The sequence below is a fragment of the Acomys russatus genome, chromosome 31 (assembly GCF_903995435.1).
Source record: "Acomys russatus chromosome 31, mAcoRus1.1, whole genome shotgun sequence".
NCBI lineage: Eukaryota > Metazoa > Chordata > Mammalia > Rodentia > Muridae > Acomys > Acomys russatus.
In genome coordinates, this window is record NC_067167.1 from 25729692 (window position 1) to 25738941 (window position 9250).

Below are 9250 nucleotides of genomic sequence, written 5' to 3' on the forward strand. Positions count from 1 at the left end.
TATCTATCTATCTATCTATCTATCTAATCTATCTAATCATCATCTATTGTCTCTCTAAAATCCATCTACCAATATATTTCCATCTATCTATTTTCTGTCTGTCTGACTACGGGTGTGGCTATTTTATATCTGCCCTAGTTCTAGAGATAGGACTACTAAATGTTTGCAGATAGAAGAGCTAATAAAATCTTTGAAACAAGTGATAAGACAATCCTTTGCTTTTTGTTCTAGTGAGGTGACTCTAGCTGGACTCCTCCTTAATCTAAGATGAAGATTCAATGTTAATCTAACCATGATAAGTCTAAGTATTCAGTTCAACTCAGCACGGTTCATAAAGCCTCACAGAAACTGAAGCAGAAATCACAGACCCTACATGGGTCTGCATTAAGCCTTTTGCATACATGCTACTGCTGTTTAGCTTAGCATTTCTGTTGGACTCACAACAGTCAGACTGGGGTGTCTCTGACTCTCTCACCTGCTCATGGGATCATTTTCCTCCTATCTGGGTTGCCTCATCCAGCCTTGATATGAGAGTTTAAATCTAGTTTTTTTGTTTTTGTTTTTGTTTTTTTTTTTACATACTTTTACACTATGTTTGGTTTATATCATGGGGCATCTGTTCTTTTCTGAAGAGAAATGGATTAACAGTAAGACTGTGGGGGTGGATAAGGTAAGGAAGGGGAGGTTGCAGTTAGATTGTATTGTATGAGAGAAGGCCTGTGACAGAAGGGGACCACCTCCCTCATCCTATGATCCACCCTGGACTACACAGCAACCACCTGACCTGTGAAAGTTACACCAGAAAAACCTCTCTTAGACTATCAGTCCCCAGCAAGAGTTAAATAAAAATAAGTGATCTAGGAAATATTTTTAGAGACAATGGATATGGGATGTGGTACACAGATACTTGTTTTTATTCATGTTGAAAATATTGATCTGTTCACATGATTATTGACACCAGAAGTACAAACTCTGCATGCAAGCAGAAGCAAGGGAAAAGACACAAGCTAAAGGTTATGTGGCAAAAGGGTTTCCTGCATCATTCAGGAGGGAAGATGTTGCATTGAGTGTGCACAGAGCATGCTGAAGAATTCATGAGGGCAGATGTCGCTGATGAAGTGTGAAGACAGGAAGCTACATAATTCAGGAGGGCAGGTGTTGGGCAGGGTGTGCACACAGCATGCTGGAGATGTGAGGAGAACAAATCTTGCAGGGAAATGTGCACGTTGCATGCTTTGGAACTCAGGAGGGCAGGTGTTTGATGCGGGTGAAGTGTAGAAAGAAAGCTACATCATTTAGATGTGCAGGTGCTGCAGGTGAGTCTGAAAAAGTGTGTTCTGCAGATCTCCTCCTCCTCAGGAGGATGTACTGAGCCTTTCTGTTATAGTCATGCCCTCAGATGATTAAACTGGATCATCCTCCTCTATTGAGAGCAGAGAAATCTGCTTTATCCACACAGCGTACTTTCATGAGCTTATCTTACAGAAATATGAAAAATAAGCTATGGCTCAGCCAAACTGATGCATAAAATGAACTGTCACTCAGATAAATGGGGAGGTGTGTTATATACAATGAGAAAATTGTGGGGAATTCCACTTTAGTTTTGGGAAAAAAACTGTTTGAAACTCTAGTATTAAAATAGATTGCTAACAAGGCAGTGTCTTCTTTGTAGAAGCTGTGTACACCACTGCAGAAGAAAGACATTCTAGACTATAGAAGAGAAATCATCATTATATTCCCACGAAGTTTGTTGAAATATTATCAAAAACTATAAATAATATACTATAAAACAAGTATTTTACATATACTAACAAACTGAAGCATAATAATTTTGTTGTCAGGATTTAATATTTATTTATTAGCATTGTTAACGTTTAAGACAGTAAATCATGGAAGAGTTTCCACATGTTGCTTAAAGTTATAAATAATGAATCTCATACTTGGAAGTGATTCTATAAGAATCAACTTTGATATCAGTGGCCTAATCCTACAATCTAACCTCTCACATCTTCTAAAAATGATTGTTTTTCAGTTTGCATCTGCTGGTGTGATATTGAGTTGGTACCAGGTCCCACTGTCCTGGAGGACGACTGGTGAATTGTAGTCAAGATACCCCTCTCAGATTCTGTTTCCTAAAACATCACACAGGAGCTCCTGCTACACTGAGATACAATGATTGAGACAGAGGACCCAACTCAATGTTTAGCATCAAATAAAAGTCATCAATTCACTTACTGTACCTTTCCCCAGCACATTTTTTCTAATAATTATTGGCATATCATGTCAAATAGCTATGTAGACATTCCCAAATTTTAGAGAAATGAATCTTGTTAACTCTGAGAATTCTCAGAGGAAGGGGAAGCAGGCTATCCAGATGAGACCTGATAGGCTGTGATCAATATGATGAGGGAGGCGGTCCCCTTCTGTCACAGGCCTAGGGGAGGGGAGTGGGGTGAAAGAGGCAGGTAGTGGGAACAGGAAGATACAAGTGAAGGGATAACAATTGAGATTTAATCTGAATAAATTATTTAAATACATTTTAAAAAGAGCAAAAATATGATGCCCACAAGATACCTAATATAGAGATCATATGTTATTGTGAAACGTGAGTGCATTAGAAGAATTATAGGCATGAGGATACATATAGCAATGCCAGTGTCCAAGAGGCTGAGTCAAAGTTTCACTGAATTAAGCCAGACTTGGCTGTATAGCATGACCCTATCTCAAAAACAGAAGCAGCAATAATAGAAAAATCAAGAAACACTATTACCGCTTTACCTCATTCCCAAGATGAGCAATAAGATGCGGTAGGCATGAATTAATTGCAAAATTAGTATAGAATTTGCATTGTAAATGCACTGTAGCTTTTAACCTTAAATGTTGGCCCTGGTTACCTTCACATATTTCTCTTTTTAAGTGTGTTTTTACATATACATTTTTATTATTACATATATATATATGTATATATATTATTACATATATATATGTATATATATATTATTACATATATATACATACAATAAACTAACTACAGCATGAAGAACCACAAAACAATATGGAATTACATAAATGTTACATTCATAGTGTTTCGGCTATTTGTATTTGTCAACTTTGAAGAGAACACCGTTCCTATCTTGGTGTGTCAAAAATTCTGAATGTAAGTCACATATTTATCTTATTTAAAAGTTTTTTAAATGATGTTGGGTAAGGAGTAGTGAGAGGACTATGAAGGACCTGGCTATAGAAAATATATACTTAAAATGCATCATATAAAATTTCACAGAATAAAAAAAATAAAATGAGAGCTAAATCATATACTTATTTGCCATATATATATTAGATTAATGGTAAGACAAATAGATATATTTTATTTATATATGTGTGTAAAGATAGGATTATTTGTGTATAGTAAGTATTATGTTTTTTCACATAATCATGTAATCCTGGAGATATTTTCATCTGTATTTTTTCTAAATTTTCTTCACTGAGAACTTTAAATTTCTGTTAAGCTTTAAATATACTGAAATATTTTTAAATGTAATTTATTCAAAATGCCATGTCTCTATTATCAAATGTAGATATTTAATTTAGAGATTTTTTTCATTTGTCTTTTACAAGGATATACTCACTTAAGAATTAACATAAGTATAAAATAACAACAACAAAAAATTAACATTAAACATGAGATATCTTTAGCCATTAATGAAACAAAGTTTAAATTTATTTTTCTCCATTCTGCTACTTACAGTGATATTGAACATTAACTTAGTTCAGAGTGACCTATGCCTGCTTGATGTTCTGTCACATGGAATCTTCATTTTCTGCTGTTTTGCAGTGAGGACCATGCGAGTGGAATCCAGGAAGTATCTGTGTTCCTGTGCCTACATCACCCTCTGCTCACAGCCTTCACTGATCTTTGATAATTTCTTATGTTCTTAACTTAGCTATGCTTCCCTTACAGTCAATGCAGACATTACACAATACATATATCCTCATAGTTCAAAAAAAAAGTAAGATTGCCTGTGTTGCTTCATTATTTTTTCTATTATGGAAAAAATAATCATATGATCAAGTACAGACAAAAAAAAAAGAAATATACAAGTCTTTTCTTTTAAATCTCATAAATAGAGTGGAAAGAGTTTCCAGAAAGTAAGTGTTTGCGTGTCCTTATTCCATAGTCTGCTATGATTGGAAAAGCTAAAATCAGTGAAGTAGTGTTTGTAATAAAAGAAAATATTCAGAGAGAAAAATAATTAAACAAAATTGAAGCCATTCCAGAAAAAGATAATGTAAGAAAAATCCTACTTCAACAAAATCAGAAGAAAGCGAATAACTCTCTTGGTTTGGGTGTATTTAACTTGTACTACCTGTGAAACATTGAGCAAGTAGGAAAAGCAGCCGATACGTTCACAAAGGAACCAACAACAATAATATAACATCCATAATGGACAATTAATGAGTTAAGACTGTTTCGGGGATTGGTGAAATCTACTGAGAGACTAGCCCTCAAAAATGAGCTTTAAAAAAATCCTATTCCATGAGGGAGTCAAATATTTAACTTGGATTGTTGAAGTTACCCACAGAGAGGGTATAATCTTTCTGAAATTATGATTTGCCTGAACAATAAACTATTGGAAAGGACAAAAAAGTGAAATGAGTAATATTTTGTTACTTCTTTTCTGCCTTCCCTATGATTTTATTTTGTCCTTATATTTAGTTTTTACTTTTTTAATGTATCGGTTTAGTCTAAGTGTATTATATTAAGCCTCTCAGGTTGGCAGTGATTTTGAATATTTAGACTAGCTATTGAGCCAAGCCACGATTCCTAGTTTCACATAAATTCTAGATTCAGCATTACAGAATATAAGGAAAAATTTGATCTGCATTAATGTAGACTATTCCATGACTAATTTTCAAATTAAGAGTCAAATGATACTTTTAATAAATAAAATACTCTGATAAATTTACCTTAACTCAATTGTCTTACATAAGATAATTTCACATTTGCTCTTGCAGTTTATAGAATTTGCAATTTTATCATTGTCCCTTTTGGTAAGTAAACAAATAATTGATCCAATTACTATGAAATATATATATATATATGTGTATTACATGTACATGTCTGCTTGTTAATTCATTGTATGGCCAAATTTAGGTTTATCTTTCCTACTATCAATAATGATTCGATTGCCTGAGATAGTTATTAGCAGTAATAGTACTCACAGGATGCTGCTTTTGCTTATTCTGACAGTTGCTTGTGAAATTTTGATTAAACACTTTGCCTACAGGTGAAAATGACAGTGACATACCTCAGCTCAGGTATAAGCAGGAATTTTTCAAAGAATATATATCTCTTTTAATTTCTCCCAGATGGGTTTCAAGAAAATATTTTATGATTTGAACAATATTTAAGTTTCTAGCTTCTTTGATTTCGCACTGGCTCTTCTGAATAACACATTTCAATTGCATTTTCCCAATAGCTAATGTGTCTAATCGTAATTTCCTAGAATTTTGTTCTTGGATTTTGTCATTTTTATTTAAAATGTAATTTTCATATTGTAAGTTGTTAACAAAACATACAGTTGTCACACGAGTGGCATGGTCGGGTGCTTTATATTTGATTCTTAATTGCTTGTCCCCTGAACTCTTTACTGTTCTACAAGCAATGCTCATGTATACCGCATGATGCTGTGTAACCTTGCCTCCAAAAGTATCGCTGATTGGCCAGTAAAAATGCCTATACCTGTGCTAGGCAGAAGAGAGGTAGGCGGAGCTAAGGCTCACAGGCTTAGAGACAGAAGGATCATGAGGGAGAGAAGGGAGGGGAGGAAGAAGGAAGCAGCAGTTGCCACAGGTAATGCGTGAACTAGAAACACATGCGCGTGAGGAGCTCGCTCTGGGGATCAGTGTGATGGAGACAAGCAACCCCGATCGAAACATGTGCAAGTATTGATGGGATTTGGGCTGGCATTAGAAAAACATAATTTAAGGGATTAGTTTCTGCCCAGTTCCAGTGTGTAGGCATATTAAAATTCTAGCTGGTTTCTGTGCTACTTATTTATATTATAATAGTTTAAACAACCAAACCACTATAATAATTAAATGTATTAATAGTAAATATTAATAACTAATCTACAACAACCTTTATCCTGTTTTTTCTTTTTGTCCACGTCGTAATTAATTCAGCTACATATATAAACACTGAGAAAGTCACGTGAGTCCAACAGTATTATCAAGGGAATATTCTTATTTGCATTTTAAGATGTTTGAATAATGTCCTTTTTCTATGGCACTTTCTGAGTCCACTGATAACTATTGTTTCTTGAGAAATCTGGAGTAGGAAATTTCAGAAAATAACCCCGCAGAAGCAAACCTGTTCTTCGAAGGAAATCATACGAATATTTTCTGATGATGTTAGCAGAAGTCTTTTGTCTTTGCCAGACTTTTTCGCTGAAAGTTAACATATTAAAGTTCCATGCCTGATTCCTTATAACGCAATCATTAGTTCTAGCCAAAATGAAAGGAAGGGGAAACTAAACCCTACTTCCTGGAGACAGAAATCGTAGGGTATTTGTGAACACAAATTGAACAATCTATAGGGATCAAAAGCCATAACAGTAAAAGGCTTAGATTTCAGTTCTTTATACTTCAACCATTAATCTTCATGTTCATTCAATAGCTTTTCTTCTTATTCTGAGATTATAATTTAACTACGCCATTTCTCCCTTAAATATTCCCCTTCCAAACTCTCCCCTATCTGCTCCTTGCTTTACTTCAAATTCATAACCTCTTTTTAAAACTAATTCTTATTCCATGCACTTATGTATATGTGTGGTTGTTTGATTAAGAATGGGCCTCATGGTTACATGAATATTTTATATACATGCTTACATGTATGTTAGGGATTGGCATTAGTTGAAAAGCTTAGGAGGTGTGCCCTTGTTGTAGGAGGCATGACCTTATAGTGGGAATGGTCTTTTAAGGAGTGTGTCATTGGGCATGGGCTTTGGAGTTGGACCAGTGTCTCTTTCTTCCTTCTGACTGAAATCTGGGTGTAGAGCTCTCAGATCCTTCTGCAGCATCATGTCTTCCCAGGTGCCACCATGCTTGCTGCCATGCTGATAATGGACTAAACCTCATAAACTATATCAAAGCCCCAATTAAGTCTTTTTCTTTATAAGAGTTGTCATCGTCATGATGTCTCTTCACAGGATTAGGACATTAACTATGACAATTAAGACAATACGCACAAACACACACACACACACACACACACACACACACACACACACACACACATTCTTTTCCTTGGGGAAGCTAACTCTCCCATTCCCAGATATCCTCCGTTGCCTATAGTTCCTTGCATATGGTTGAGGCCCCGTGGGCTTTTCCCCTTCCACTTTGACAAGTTTGTTGGTGTCCTCATTGTTCAGATCACATGGGAGCAGTTATGTGGTTGAGATTTTATGGGTGTAGCTCCTGACCTTACTAAGAGACACAGTCTCACAACAAACTCCTCGATCCTCTGATACTTACAGCCTTTCCACGTCTCTTCTGCAGTGTTCCCTGAGCCTTAAATGGAGGTATGTTGTGTAGATGTCTCGACTGGGAGTGGGCTGTATCCCTCTGCATTTTGAACAGTTGTGATTTTCTGTAGTAGTCTCTATAATTTTCTGTAGTAGCCATTTGTAGTAGATGCGCAGCTTGGCCATCATGTGGGTCTCCAACGATGGGAGTTGGGGCTGTCTCTTTGTTTCTCCTAGATGGCCTGCTTTACTGAACTTCAATGAGAGAGGATGCTTTTAGTTCTGCTGGGACTTGATGTGACAGGGTGAGTTGTTACTCCTTGAGGGCCTTCTGCTCTCTGAGAGGATGGAGAGGGGGAGGGGTGTGAGAGTGGGACTGGGGGGAGAGGAGGGAGGGCACTGTAATGGCTATAAAGTGATTAAGTAAATATCAAATAAAAAAATCACCACTTTGATAACAAGATGCCATTGAGATTTGGGTAAAAACTACTTACTAATTTTAGACTAAATAATACTCATTGACAGTTGATTAATCCCGGAATTTCTAGAAAATGTTGATTAAACGTAGTTATTTCCATACCATAGTATTACTGAGTCATACCTTATTTTATTATTAGAAAATATACAGAGTGCCGATTTTGGTTCCTTCAGTATTACAGCATAATACTACTTTCTTTTCCAAACTTTCAGTATAATATCCACTTATAATGAATGATTACAAAACTATAAACCTAACATCTTTTTCCCTCTTTCAGGCAGCAGAGAGAAAGAAAAAGGATAAGATAGACCCATGTAGTCAGATACCACAAAGAAAGAGAGCATTTGAAATAAAAATGAGAAGAGAGAAGGGTGCATACAAACTAACGTATCAGAAGCAAACAAGAGAGAAAAGTGGCTTGAGAAATAAAAATAAAAAGCAATAGTAATCACAATTTCATACAGTAGTCTTCAGATTAGGGAGAAAAATCAGGCTCTGAGTAAATCGTTTTAAGACATTAAACAAAACAAACAAACAAACAATTAAATAAATAAACCTATTTCAATGAAACAGATAATGAAGGAGAATTCTTCCACCAGACCTTCTGAGGGTCTATAAGCATAGTTTTAGATTTAGTTTTCCTTTACTATGTAGTAATTTTTCTAATGTACCATTATTGGAGACCTTTTTGCAAGTAATATGTTTTTATTAGAGACAGGGTCTACCCATGTAGCCCAGAAGGGCCTGGAACTTACTATGCAGTCAGACAACCTTAGAATATACAGAGATTTCCACACTCCCTCTTACGGGTTGGAATTAAAGATATTAATACTCTGAAATAATGAAGAACCCATTAATATCTCATAGGAACTTGCGTAGTGTGCAAGAACACACATTTAATCCCTCTGGCTGGAATATAGACATGTCCTTAGAACACTTTAATCCCAAACAATGACATCTAATTGATGGGGCAGACAGCATGATAGATCAGAGAAAAATTGACAGAATTAGTTAGAAATAAGATACATCCAACTCTCAAGCGAACAGGACAGGGAAGACAGTTGGTCTAGCGCTGTTCAGTTTAATTCAGTTTAACTTTGTTGGATTCATGAAGTTTCATTCAGTTCCAGTCAGTGCAGTTCAGTTCTTGGAGTTCAGAGGCAGTTTTTGCAAGCTGAGCAATTCAGTCAGAAGCTGAAAGAAGCCAATTTGAAGCAGTCATCTTGGAGAGGAGTCAGAAGAGTTG